An 11,909-nucleotide genomic window follows, 5' to 3' on the forward strand; every position below is an offset into this window, starting at 1 on the left:
ACTTCATATATACTAAACAATTGGAGAGCTCAGAAGAAATGGAGTGAATTGCTGAAATGGAATCAAGAAGACTTAAAAATCTTGAACGTGCTATAAACTGAAGCAGTAGTAAACAAACTTTCAACTGAAAAACTCAGAACCTGAAAGGTTCACAAGAAAGTTCTAAAATAACTTCAGGGAAACTCTAACAGCAACACTCCAAAGTTATTAATGAAAATGAGAGAAAATGAGTATTTCCAAAATCATTGGAAACCAACATCTTGATTCTAAAATCAGACAAGGATCTAACCAAAAAAGAGAGCCATAGGTCAAGTTCTCGTGAATATAGATGAAACAATCTTTAAGAAGATACGGTGAAACAAATCATTAAGAAGTTGAGGCCTGTGAACAAGGTTTCATCCCAAGGAGGCAAAAGTGGTTCAACACATGCAAATCAATAAATATACAAGGACAAGAATCACATGATCATCTCAATAGATACAGAAAAAACCCTTTTCAAAAAATCTAACATTCATGATTTAAAAACAAAACCTGAAGAAAATAAACATAGAAGACCTTTATCTCAATGTGATAAACATCACTTATGACCAACCTATTGTAAATATATTAAGTGGGGGAAAGCTGAAAGCCTTCCCTTTAAAATCAGGAACAAAACAAGGATGTCCATTATCACTACTCCTGTTCAATGGTCCTTGAAACATTAGTGTCTTACTTTTTTTTATTGAAACAAAATAATACTCAAAAGAGGAAAGGTTTACTGCAGCTCAGTTTGTAGAGATTTCAGTTCATTGTTGTCTGGCTCCAAGGTAGGGTAGCATGGCAGAGGGGCATCAGAGGAGAAACAGGTCATGGTGGACAGAACACAGGAAGGCAACGAAGCAGTAAAGTAGCAAGTAGTAACAGCAGCCCTCTTTCTGTCCTTATTTTTACCCCAGGTAACACACACTTAGTGTGGGGAGCACTCACACATGCTGGGTCATATTATGCACATCCAGAACTACACTAAACCAGTCTGTGGACTAATTTTGTCATACAGGAGATCCAGCCACCTTTGAAAAGTCCCATCTATAAACTTGTGAAACTTTGAAGAGACATTTAGACATAAGATACAACTAATCAGGAAAGAGAAAGTGATGAAGGGGTTATTCATAGGAAAAGATGAAGAAAAAGAATCATTATTCAGAGCTGACATGATTTTTCACTGGTGAGATCTAAAAAAGCTTCAAGATTTTTAGAATTGATAACCAAAATCAGTAGTGAAGCAGGATAAATACACACACACAAATCAATAGCACTGAGTCTAGGTGTGGTGGTGCATGCCTGTAATCCCAGCACTGGGGAGGCTGAAAGTAGGAGGATCACTAAGAGTCCCAGGGGTGTAGTGAGACCCTGTACCAAATACATAAAATGAAAAAAAGGAAAAAAAAAAAAAAAAAACAAAACCAAACCCGGTAGCATTGCTATATACTAATGATCACTGAAAAAGCAATTAGGAAAATAATGTCATTCACAATGCCATCAAAAAGTTTAAAAACTTAAGTATTAACCTAAGGAAGTGAAATACTTCTGCAAGAAAAAATGTATTAGGCTGAGAAAGGAAATCAAAGAGAACATCAGAAAATAGAAAACTACCCCCTGTTCCTGGATAAACAAAACCAACATAATCAAGATGACTATACCTCCAGATCTGATACACAGATTTAATACAGTTCTAATCAGCATGCCAGTGCCATTTTCACAGAGCTAGAAACGACAATCTCAATATTTACATGAATCAAACAAACAAACAAACAAAAACACCCAAAAATGCAAAAGAAATCCTGGCTAACAAAAAGCAGGTGGCACCACAACTTCAGACTTGAAGTTATACTGTAAATCTTCAGTATTTAAAGCAACATGGTACTGGCACAAAACAGGCATGCAAATTGGCAGAACAGAATAGACAAAGCAGCAGAAAACATAGGCACATAGAATTATTTGATCGTCAACAAAGGAGCCAGAAACATACATTGGAGAAAATATAGCCTTCTTAATAAATGGTGCCAGAATGTAAATTGGTACAACTACTATGAAAATGAGCATGGAGATTCCTCGAAAAAGTAAAAGTAGAGGTTTTATATATATTTGGTACACTGTCTCACTATGAAGCTCGGACCCATAGTGATCTTCCTGTTTTCAGCCTCCCTCAGCACTGGGATAACAGGGGTGCACCACCACTCCTGGTTTTGGTGGCAGGCTCAGCGCAGCTGCCTGGGGGTGTGCCGGTGCAGCACGTGATGCCAGGGATCAAAGCCCGGTCCATGCACTTGCCTAAGCAGGCACTTATTCTACTGAGCTATCTCACCAGCCCTCAGGTTTTATTTCACTCAGTTGTTTCCCTTCTAGGAATCTTCCTGAAAGAATTAAAAGTATTGTACCACAAATGCACACCTATTTATATAGCAGCACAATTTGTAATAGCCGTGTCTTGGAAACAGATGCCCCTCAACAGATGAATAGATAAAGAAAACGTTTTATACAAGGGTGTACTACGGTGCCATAAAGAAGGAGAAGCTTGAATCACTTGTAAGTAAATGGATGCACCTTAAGACCACACTCTTAAGGTAAATCACACAAATTTGTTTATTTTTTCACATTTCACTAAACATATTTTATTGGCCTTTTGAAGAGAAGTGGAATTTATTTGCCAGGAAGGATGATCCCATCATACTTCTGTTGGAACCAGCACATGGCCTGCTCTTTGCTGATTCTGTTTGGCCTCAGTGCAGCCTGTTCTGCCCTTCTTGTCTGTGATGCTGAAACCTGGCCTACCCAGCACCACATAGAAGTCCAGGCCATAGGTACCAATGTTTGGGTTCTATTTGAATTCCAGATCAATGTGTTTCTGGATCCCAAAACCAAAGTTTCCAGGATCAAAAAATTTATTCATCCCTAATTCGTACTCTTGCACCTTTCTTTAGACCTTTTTCTAGGATTTCTTATGCATTGACACCAGGGGCTGTGTAGCAGACAGGTCTTTTCATTTCTCATGATGCCAAATGATCTGGCAGTGTATCCAGCTTTAGAAAATAGAACCTGGCCTGTGAACTGCTCCAATACCTTGGCTGCCCTGGGCAATGTGTTTCCACTCTCCCCAACAAAAATGTTAAGGCAAAGCTTACAGATTTGAAGTTCCCACATACGGTTCCCCTTTTCACCTTGATCCTGCACCATGGTAGGGAACAGGAAGAGCCACAGCTTAATATTGCATTGTTTCTCTGATGTGAAAAACAAAAAGTGTAAATAAGGAGAAAAGTTTATAATTAAAATAGAAAGAAAATGTTCAAATGAGAAGGGAAACAAGGGAGGTGGATGGTGAAGGGAAAGAGTGACAAGAATAAAAAAGAAGAAAAATGGGAACGGGTTGAAAGGAAGGGAGGGGAATGGGAGAAGAAGCAAGGTATGTCATGTACAGATAAAATGCCTATGATGAATGTTATGTACATCTAAAATGTACCAATAAAGTGAAGTGTTTTTAAGAACTCCAAATACTACATGGTTTTTCTTTCTTGAGTGTCTCTAGTTGAGCTGTTGTGCCTGATTCATTGTCTTGAATTGACTTAAAGTGTTTACCTTTCATGATTTTTTTTTGGTTTGGGGAGAAAGAACCAGAAGTTTGACAGTGCCAGATTTGTTGGATAAGGTGGACAAGGACAGACCACAATGTTTCACAATCCTGCCTCTCCGTTGGATGACACTTGGAGCAGCATTCATCATATTTATGATCACATCATAATAAAAAAGAATTTCCAGAACAACTTCTCAGAGTGGAAAATAATAATGGTATAAGTGTGTTTGAAATGAGGAGGAGTATTTTAAAAGGGATTGATGACAGTGTGCCTTTTATAGTCCTAAATTTTATTTAAACATTCACCATATATTTTGATTACATCTTGTGTATTAGACAGGGGTCTAGAATCTAGAATATATAAGGAACTCTTATCCCCAGCTCCACATGCTGTGCCAGCTCCACCCCCAGGAGCGCTGAGCTGGCCACAGAGACCAGGAGTGCTGGTGCATGCCTGTAATCCCTGCGCTGGGGAGGTTGAAAACAGGAGGATCACTATGAGTCTGAGCTGCATAGTGAGACCTGTACCAAATACGTAACAAAAGGAGCTCTTACAATTGGATATTTAAAAAAGTTAATTGGCTTAAGATTTGAATAAGCAATTATTAAAGATGATATCTTAGTCATTTTCTTGTTGTGAGACAAAATGTCTGACACTGAAGTTAAAGGGGAAAGGCTTATTGTAGCTTATGGCTTGTAGAGGTTTCAGTTCATAGTTGCCTGGCTCCAAGGCAGGGTGGCATGGCCTAGAGGCATCATAGAGGAGAAATAACACGTCGTGAATAGAAGGTAGCAAAGCAGCAAAGTATCAAAGAAGCACCAACTGACATCAGGAGCCTTCTTTTGTCCCTTATATTCTATCCAGGCTACATGCCCTGAGGGCAGGGTATGCCCTCATACCCAGGGTGAGCATCCTCATTATCCACACCCAGAACTATGCTAAACTAATCAGTGGACTAATTTAGTAATCCTCAATCGCAGCATCACACACTTAATCCCAGTATCACATACTATCAATCCAGCCACCTCTGAAAAGTGAAATCCCACGACATGAGCTTTTGGGGCACATCTAGACACCAACTATAACATTCCACCCTGGTGCCCAAAAGACTCATGCACATCCCTTTATGCAAAGTGCAGTTAGTTCATCCCTAAGAGTTGCCAAAGTTTCAGCACTGCTGAAAAGTCTAAGTCCTAAATCTCTATATGGTAAAGTCTTAGCTGCAAGCCCCTGGACAAATGAAAAGAAATTCAAACACTTTCAATATACAATGTCATAAGATGAATTACTATTGCATAAGGTACAAATAGGGGGATAGAAAGGAAAGGGACCAAACATAGTCCAAAATCTAGTATAGCAGTCATTCAGTTTTATAGTTTCATGTTCAGCATCAGGTGCAATCTGTGGGGAGATATGACCTAAAGGGCTTAGGTGGTGCCACTCTTATGGCACTTCTGGTGGTTGTAGCTTTCATGGCTTTTCTCCTGGGCCAGCTTTGCTCATTCTTGCAGCTTTCTCAGATGATAGATGTTTCTGGCTTCTCCAGCCATCTGAGGTCTTCAATGAATCTTCAGCTTTACATCCACAGCTTCACATACTTCCCTCTCAGGAGCGCAGTGTCTGACCTTCCAGGCCATCTTCAGAAACCTGGATGAAAGCCTTTCTGATCCCAGCATGCTTAAACATTCTGCATAACCCTAATGCTAGGACCACTTGGATGATGCCACGTTCTGTTGCTTACTGAAGCAGTAGCCAGGTTTCCTTTTCTCATGGATGTGTAGGGGGAGGGCCTGGATTGTTGAGTGCTGTGACCCAAATTTGGAGGAAAATATTATCTAGACTGCTGCCATTTTGGAATATTTTGCTTGAGGTTCTGTCCTCAAAGCAAAGTCTTTCAACTTTGCAACTCTGAGGCCACAGAGCATGGAGTCCTGCTGGTTCTTGGGATGTCTGCAGCCCATCTTTTGCCATCTTTTCCATTGTCCTGTTCCTTATCAGCAACCAAGTTACCTTGTGTGCAATCTACAGCTTTACTGGCACTTCCTTTGTGATTCAGCTCACAGCATTTTAAATCATTCTGCTAGGCTCTTTGCTCTAGATTTGCAACATAGACTGGCTAAATATCTTCAACAGTCACATGCCACTACCTCCACATTATACTGTCTTGAAATTTCTTCTGCAAGATTAATTAGTTTGCTATCCTTAATCTCAGTTCCAGGCAAAGTCTTTGGACATGAGCAAAATGCAGGCAAACTTACTGCCACAGCATAACACACATCATCTGGAGTCCAGCAGCCAATTTCCTGAGCCTGCTCTTTATCATTTCCTTCAGCATTCTGGCCTACTGAGCTCTAGCCAGCTTAAGGCATGCAGTATACCTTAAGGCATTTTAGGGCTGCTGCTTCATCTGGCATCTCCACACTTTTCTAAACTCTTCCCAAAATTCCTGCTGTTGGTTCCAAAGGATCCTAAATCACATGTCAAATATAATCCTAGCATGACCCCACTTCTGGCACCAAATGAGTTACTGTACTCATCACTGAGGCAAAATACCTGACACTCAAAGTCTAAGGAGGAAGGTTTATTTTGGCTTGCAGTCTCTAGAAGTTTCAGTTCACGGTTGGCCAACTTGGTAGGGTGGCATGGCCAAGAGGCATCATAGAGGAGAACATGGTAAATGTGGTAAACAGTTCATGGTAAATGGAAGTAATACATGAAAGTATCAAAGAAGCAGCAAGCAGCAGCAGCAGTCCTCTTTCTGTCCTTTATATGCTGTCCAGGCTACATTCCCTGAGGGCACATAGCACTCACACCCTGATTGGGCCTTTCTATTATCCACAAAGAACTATGCAGAACCAACCAGTGGACTAATTTAGTAATCATACACTCTGAGTCCCAGCATCACACACTCTGGATCCAGTCACCTCTGGAAAGCTATATCTATGATCACAAGAGGCTTTGGGAAAACATCTAGACAAAAGCTATAACAGATTCTATACAAATGGCCAGTAAGTACATGCTTTAAAGTATGTTCACTACCGTTAGACATTATGGAAAGGGAGGGACGAAGAGAAGGAAGTGAGGGTGCACAAGGTTTCAGTTGGATGATGCAATGGCCTAATGCTCTGTGTAGGATAACTATGATAGCAATTATTTTAATAATTCAAAATAGTAGAATTTTATGTATTTTCAACACAAAGAAAATCCCACCAAGGTGATGCATGTCTGATGTCCTAGCACATGAGAGGCTGAGACAGGAGGATCACTGTGAGTTTCAGCCTGGGCTACATAATTAGTTCAAGGCCAACCTTAACTCCATAGTGAGACTGTTTGAAAAAATAAAGCAAACAACATCAACAAAAAAAAAATGATACATGCCTAAGCTGATACTACTTATTTTGGTCTGATCATTATATATTGTGTGTATTTAAATATCACACTATGCCCCATAAATAGGTGCAATACTATGTGTCAGTTAACACACATCAATTAAATTAAAACTACACAAAACTGTTTAGAACAGCATTGTTTGTAAGAGCCAAAAAGTAGAAACAAGTCAAATTTCTATGAAGTGATAGTTCAGCCATAGAAAAAGAATGAGCAACTGAAACTTGCTGTGTCATGGATGAGCCGTGTACATATGCTGAACATATGAGATGGAATTCATATGGCTACGTAATTCCAGTGATATGAAATATTCAGAATGGAGGTGGGATTTGGATTGGAAATGACTGCTAACAATCTGGGGTTTATTGTCAAGTGATAGAGATGTTTCTAGACAGTGGGAACGGTTATTCAACCTTGTGAATATACTGGAATGACAGAGGTGTACACTAAAGTGGTAAAATTCATTTTATATTAATTGGTTCTCAAAATGTTTTTAAAAATGTTCTTTACAAAGTAATCTGATTGGTTTCTTGAAGTCAGGAATTGTCTATGAAACCATCTATGCCTGGTATTTTGCTAGTGAGAAGTTGTTTGGTTCAGTTTCTTTAATTGTGTGTGACTATTCAAGCTTTCCATATTTTTAAAATAATTTTTAAAACTTGTTTGTTTGTTTGTTTGTTTGTTTGCTACAGAGTCTCGATACCCAGCTTGGACTCATAGTGATCCTCCTGTCTCAACCTCCCCAGCGCTGGGATTACGGGTATGTGCTACCATGCCCAGGATTCCGGGGCAGGCACAGCATGTGGTACCCAGGATCTAACTCAGGACCTTACACTTGCCAGGCAGGCGCTTAGATGGCTGATCTATCTCCCCAGCCCTTTCCATCATTTTTGGTGATAAATTTTGATAAGTTATATCTTCTCAGGGTTAGTTTGTTTATTGTCTTATTTTTCAAAACTTTTGTCACATGTTAGTATTCTTATATTTACTTCTTGACTTTATCTATTGTCGTAGTGTTACCTAATTTTATTTTCTCTTTATCTTTTAATTTTTACTGTCAGGTTTTTCTTTTTCTTTCTTTTTTTTTTTTTTAACCATCATTTTTTTCAAGATGTTTTCCCATACATTGGTCTTATCTTTGAACTATCTCGTTTTGATTTTTGATAGTTCCTATTTCCTAGATCATTGACTTATATTGTTATTATCTCCGTTCTTCTGCTTTCTTTGGGCTTATTTTCTAATGTTTTTTGTATCTTTTCATTAAAAAATTTAAAAAATGTTTTTTATTAGCTCCTCAGAATTTTTCACTGGATTTGAGCCTTGGTTTTATGATTACTTTTGGTAAGTCTTTATGGAGTGTTTATCAGTAAGATACAGTCCTAGCTCTGTGTTCTCTCTTTTGACTGGGCCACCCTGTCCTCTTTTAGATGATAAATGAATTTGTTGGTTTTTCTCCCACACTTTGGAATTTTGCCATGTGATAATATTGTGTTACTTTTATTATTTTCCCCCTCAATCTAGCTGTTGATTCTGTGTTGTCTGTTCTTACATTTTTGTCTCTTGATAGTCTTTCCAAAAATGTATTCACAAAATACTATTGAATTCTGCGGAAGTACATAACTTTTTTTTTTTTTAAATGTATTTAGGAGAGGGTGTACAGGGTCTCACTACACAGATCAGACTTGTAGTGATCCTCGTGTTTTCAGTCTCCCAAGTGCTGGGATTACAGGCACACCACCATGCCCAGTCTCAATCGCCATTTTAGCATGCTGGGGATTGAACCTGGGCCATTGCGCTCTGCCTAGCAGGCCCTTTAATCCACTGAGCTATCTGGCCAGCCCCAGTATATAACTTTTGAATAGACACTTGCAGTCTGTGCTTTAGTGAATGCATAATGTTTTGCACTGAGAAGGAGATTTTGGCAGCTCTTGCAGCACAGGGTATATTCTCTTGCTGCCAACTGGAGTTAGTTGTTCTTCCTGATGATTTTACCATGCCAGGCCACTTCTGAATTTGCAGTGGCTTCCAACAGTGGGTGAGGTTCTGATTTCCTTCAGGATTGGTGAGCTCCAGGGCCACTGTCAGCACACTTATTTTGGGATTCTCTGGTGACTGATGGGATTAGAAGCAGGATAAATGTCCTTGGATCTGTTACACTAAGCCTCTTAATCAAAAACTTGTTCCATCTGAAGCCCATAGTCTTTTTTTTTTTTTTTTTTTTTTTTTGAGACAAAGTTTTATTATGTATTTCAGTCTGGCCTTGAACTCACTATGTAGCCCAGGCTGGTCTAGAACACACAGTAAGCCTTCCAAGTGCTGGGATTCTAGGCATGCACCACCATGCCCAGCTCCACAATTGTATGACTTGAAAAGTTTTTACACCATCTGTACATTAGATTCTAAGCCACATATTAGCAATGGCACTACAATTCCCTAGAATTACGTTCATATACTTCACCTGATTCTCACAATTCAGAGGTCAGCAGGCCATGGTACTATCTATTCCCTCCACCCATGATTTTTTAATTCTGTTTTTAGAAATACTGTAACAAGACCTAGAAAGGTTACATAAATTGCCCAAGTTTATCTACTGTGTTTTAGATAATGACTAGAAATTAGAGGCCACCTTTAATGACACAGATTGCTTGGCAGCACTCAGTATTACACATGGCCCCGGGTCTTTATTTTTCTGAACCTTAGTTTATATCATCTGCTGAATAATGTCTGCCCTACTTTTCTCAAGGTAGCATATACTACAGAGCATGAAGAACCCAGGCACGTAACTCACCGAATAGACCTTGTGCTCCAGTTACATCTGAAGTACATTTAAATGTACTTTATAACTATGCACAATAATACTTATGTATAATTATAATTAAACACAATTATATTTTGGGGCTGGGGATATAACTCAGCAGCACAATCACCTGACTGGCAAGGGCAAGGTCCTGAGTTTGATTTCTAGTACAAAAAAAGAAAAAGCCACAATAATACTTTGGATATAATTTGAGGACATTCATGAGTCCTCTGAAGTCCATCTATGGATGCTCAAGAACTAAGTTCCTTAAACCTAGATTAAGAACCCTTGTTATAAGGAGAATAAGGAAGATCGTCATATATCCCTGTATGAATACATAACTTCAATGATGATACTTTGAAGTTTTAACATTTATTTATTCAGTTTAGGGTCTCACTATGCAGCTGGACTTGTAGTGATCCTCCCATCTCAGTTTCTCCCCAGTACTGGGATTACAAGCCTGTGCCACCATGCCTGGTTTCAGTGGCTAGCACAGCCCAGGGCTGGCACAGCATGCAGTACAAGGGATCAAACCTGGGTCCGTGAGCTTGCCAGGCAGGTGCTTAGACCACCGAGCTATCTCCCTGGCCCACCATGAAGATATTTTGAAAGGGACAGGACTCACTTCTGTTACATACATTATGTGAGTGAAATGTTGGTTTTTGTTGGTGTCTCTCTAGGGAGAATCATCCATAAATTTTCCACCAATGACATAGTAAAGGTAAGACTCACTGGTCTGTGTGATCTCTTCAGGTCCTTATATCACAAGGCTGTAGGACTTTGTTAGGACCCTAGTAGACCAATATTTCTCAGGATTATGTAGGACTGGGTTGTTAGGTTCAATAGACAGTGATTGAGACTTGTAATCCCAGCTCTTGGGAGGCTGAAAACAGGAGGATCGCTGTGAGTCCAATCTGTGTAGTGAAACCCTGTAGACCCTGTACTAAACACATTTAAAAAACAAAACCAAAAAATAATAAATGAAATCTGGTTGAAAAAATTTCCACTAATGTAGCATCTGCCTTTAAAGCTTTAATTTTGTAAATCACATTGGTTTGAATTCAGAGGTTACCTATTGTGATATTCCCTGTGTCTATGTAATTCATGTGTCTCAGGAGAAATATGCTTTATCTTCACAGAATAAAATGTACACAGTGAATTTTTAGTTACAAGCATGTGGTAGCAGCACCCAATGTTGTGACCTCATGTGGAAGCACACCCTCTGACAGTGGCACGAAGACACTGTCACCTGATGACCCTTCTAAAATGTGTCCTTGTCTTTGTCAGTAGGTGACACGTCACACTGGACGATAATCTTTAGGATACAAGTGTTTTATTTTTTCATACTGGTCTACTTTATTTCTGGGAAATCTTGTTTGTAGTCTTGCTCGGTGATCTTCTCATAACAGAAGCCTCTGCATTCTCCACCTCCTAAGTGTCGCTTGAGAACCATGATTGAACTGTATCTGAATGAGGGTTGGGTGGAAGCCTGGCATTGTTTGGAAGTTTCAACCTGGCCTGTGGACATGCATGCATGGGAGGCTGCTGGAGACCCCTGAGAAGAAGCTCTAAGCAGGACTTAACCAATTGCTTTCCACATTTACTTGTGGGTCACTGACCTCACTGAGGCCTGTCATGGTGGGGAAGCCATGAGGCATCAAAGGACGAGACAAGGCCACAATGAAAGACACCTGGCTCCAACTTGAATTAGCTAGACGAAGACTAGCCGCAGGTATCTCACTGTGAAGGCCTTCCTGGAGATGACATCCTTCTCCTAAACTAACATATCGTATCACTTGGAGAAGCCCTTGAGCAGACTCCCACATCCTACCCAGATTCTTGCATTTTCTTCAGTATCCCTCTCCTGTGTTTGAAAAGCTAATAAATGTGGGCAACCCAGTAATTTTTTGTTCTAAACCCCCGAAAATCTGTGTGTGATGGTTAGGATCCTCCTGGGAGCCCTGAAACTACTTTATTTGTCTCATTTATTTAAGCCTTCACCATCCACTCATTTGGGAGATTGAGGGGATAACTAAGGGATATTTTTATTTTATTTTTGTTTTTGTATTTTTATGTATTTAGTACAGCATCTATGGGGTCTTACTACACAGATAGGA

General features: G+C 39.6%; 1 pseudogene; it reads right to left on the reverse strand.

Moving 5' to 3' along the window:
• Nucleotides 1-2,399: 2,399 nt before the first annotated feature.
• On the reverse strand, nucleotides 2,400-3,278 carry LOC101570725 (annotated as a pseudogene).
• Nucleotides 3,279-11,909: the final 8,631 nt, after the last annotated feature.

Source organism: Octodon degus, unplaced genomic scaffold (genome assembly GCF_000260255.1).
Source record: "Octodon degus isolate 3935 unplaced genomic scaffold, OctDeg1.0 scaffold00127, whole genome shotgun sequence".
Classification (NCBI taxonomy): Eukaryota; Metazoa; Chordata; class Mammalia; order Rodentia; family Octodontidae; genus Octodon; species Octodon degus.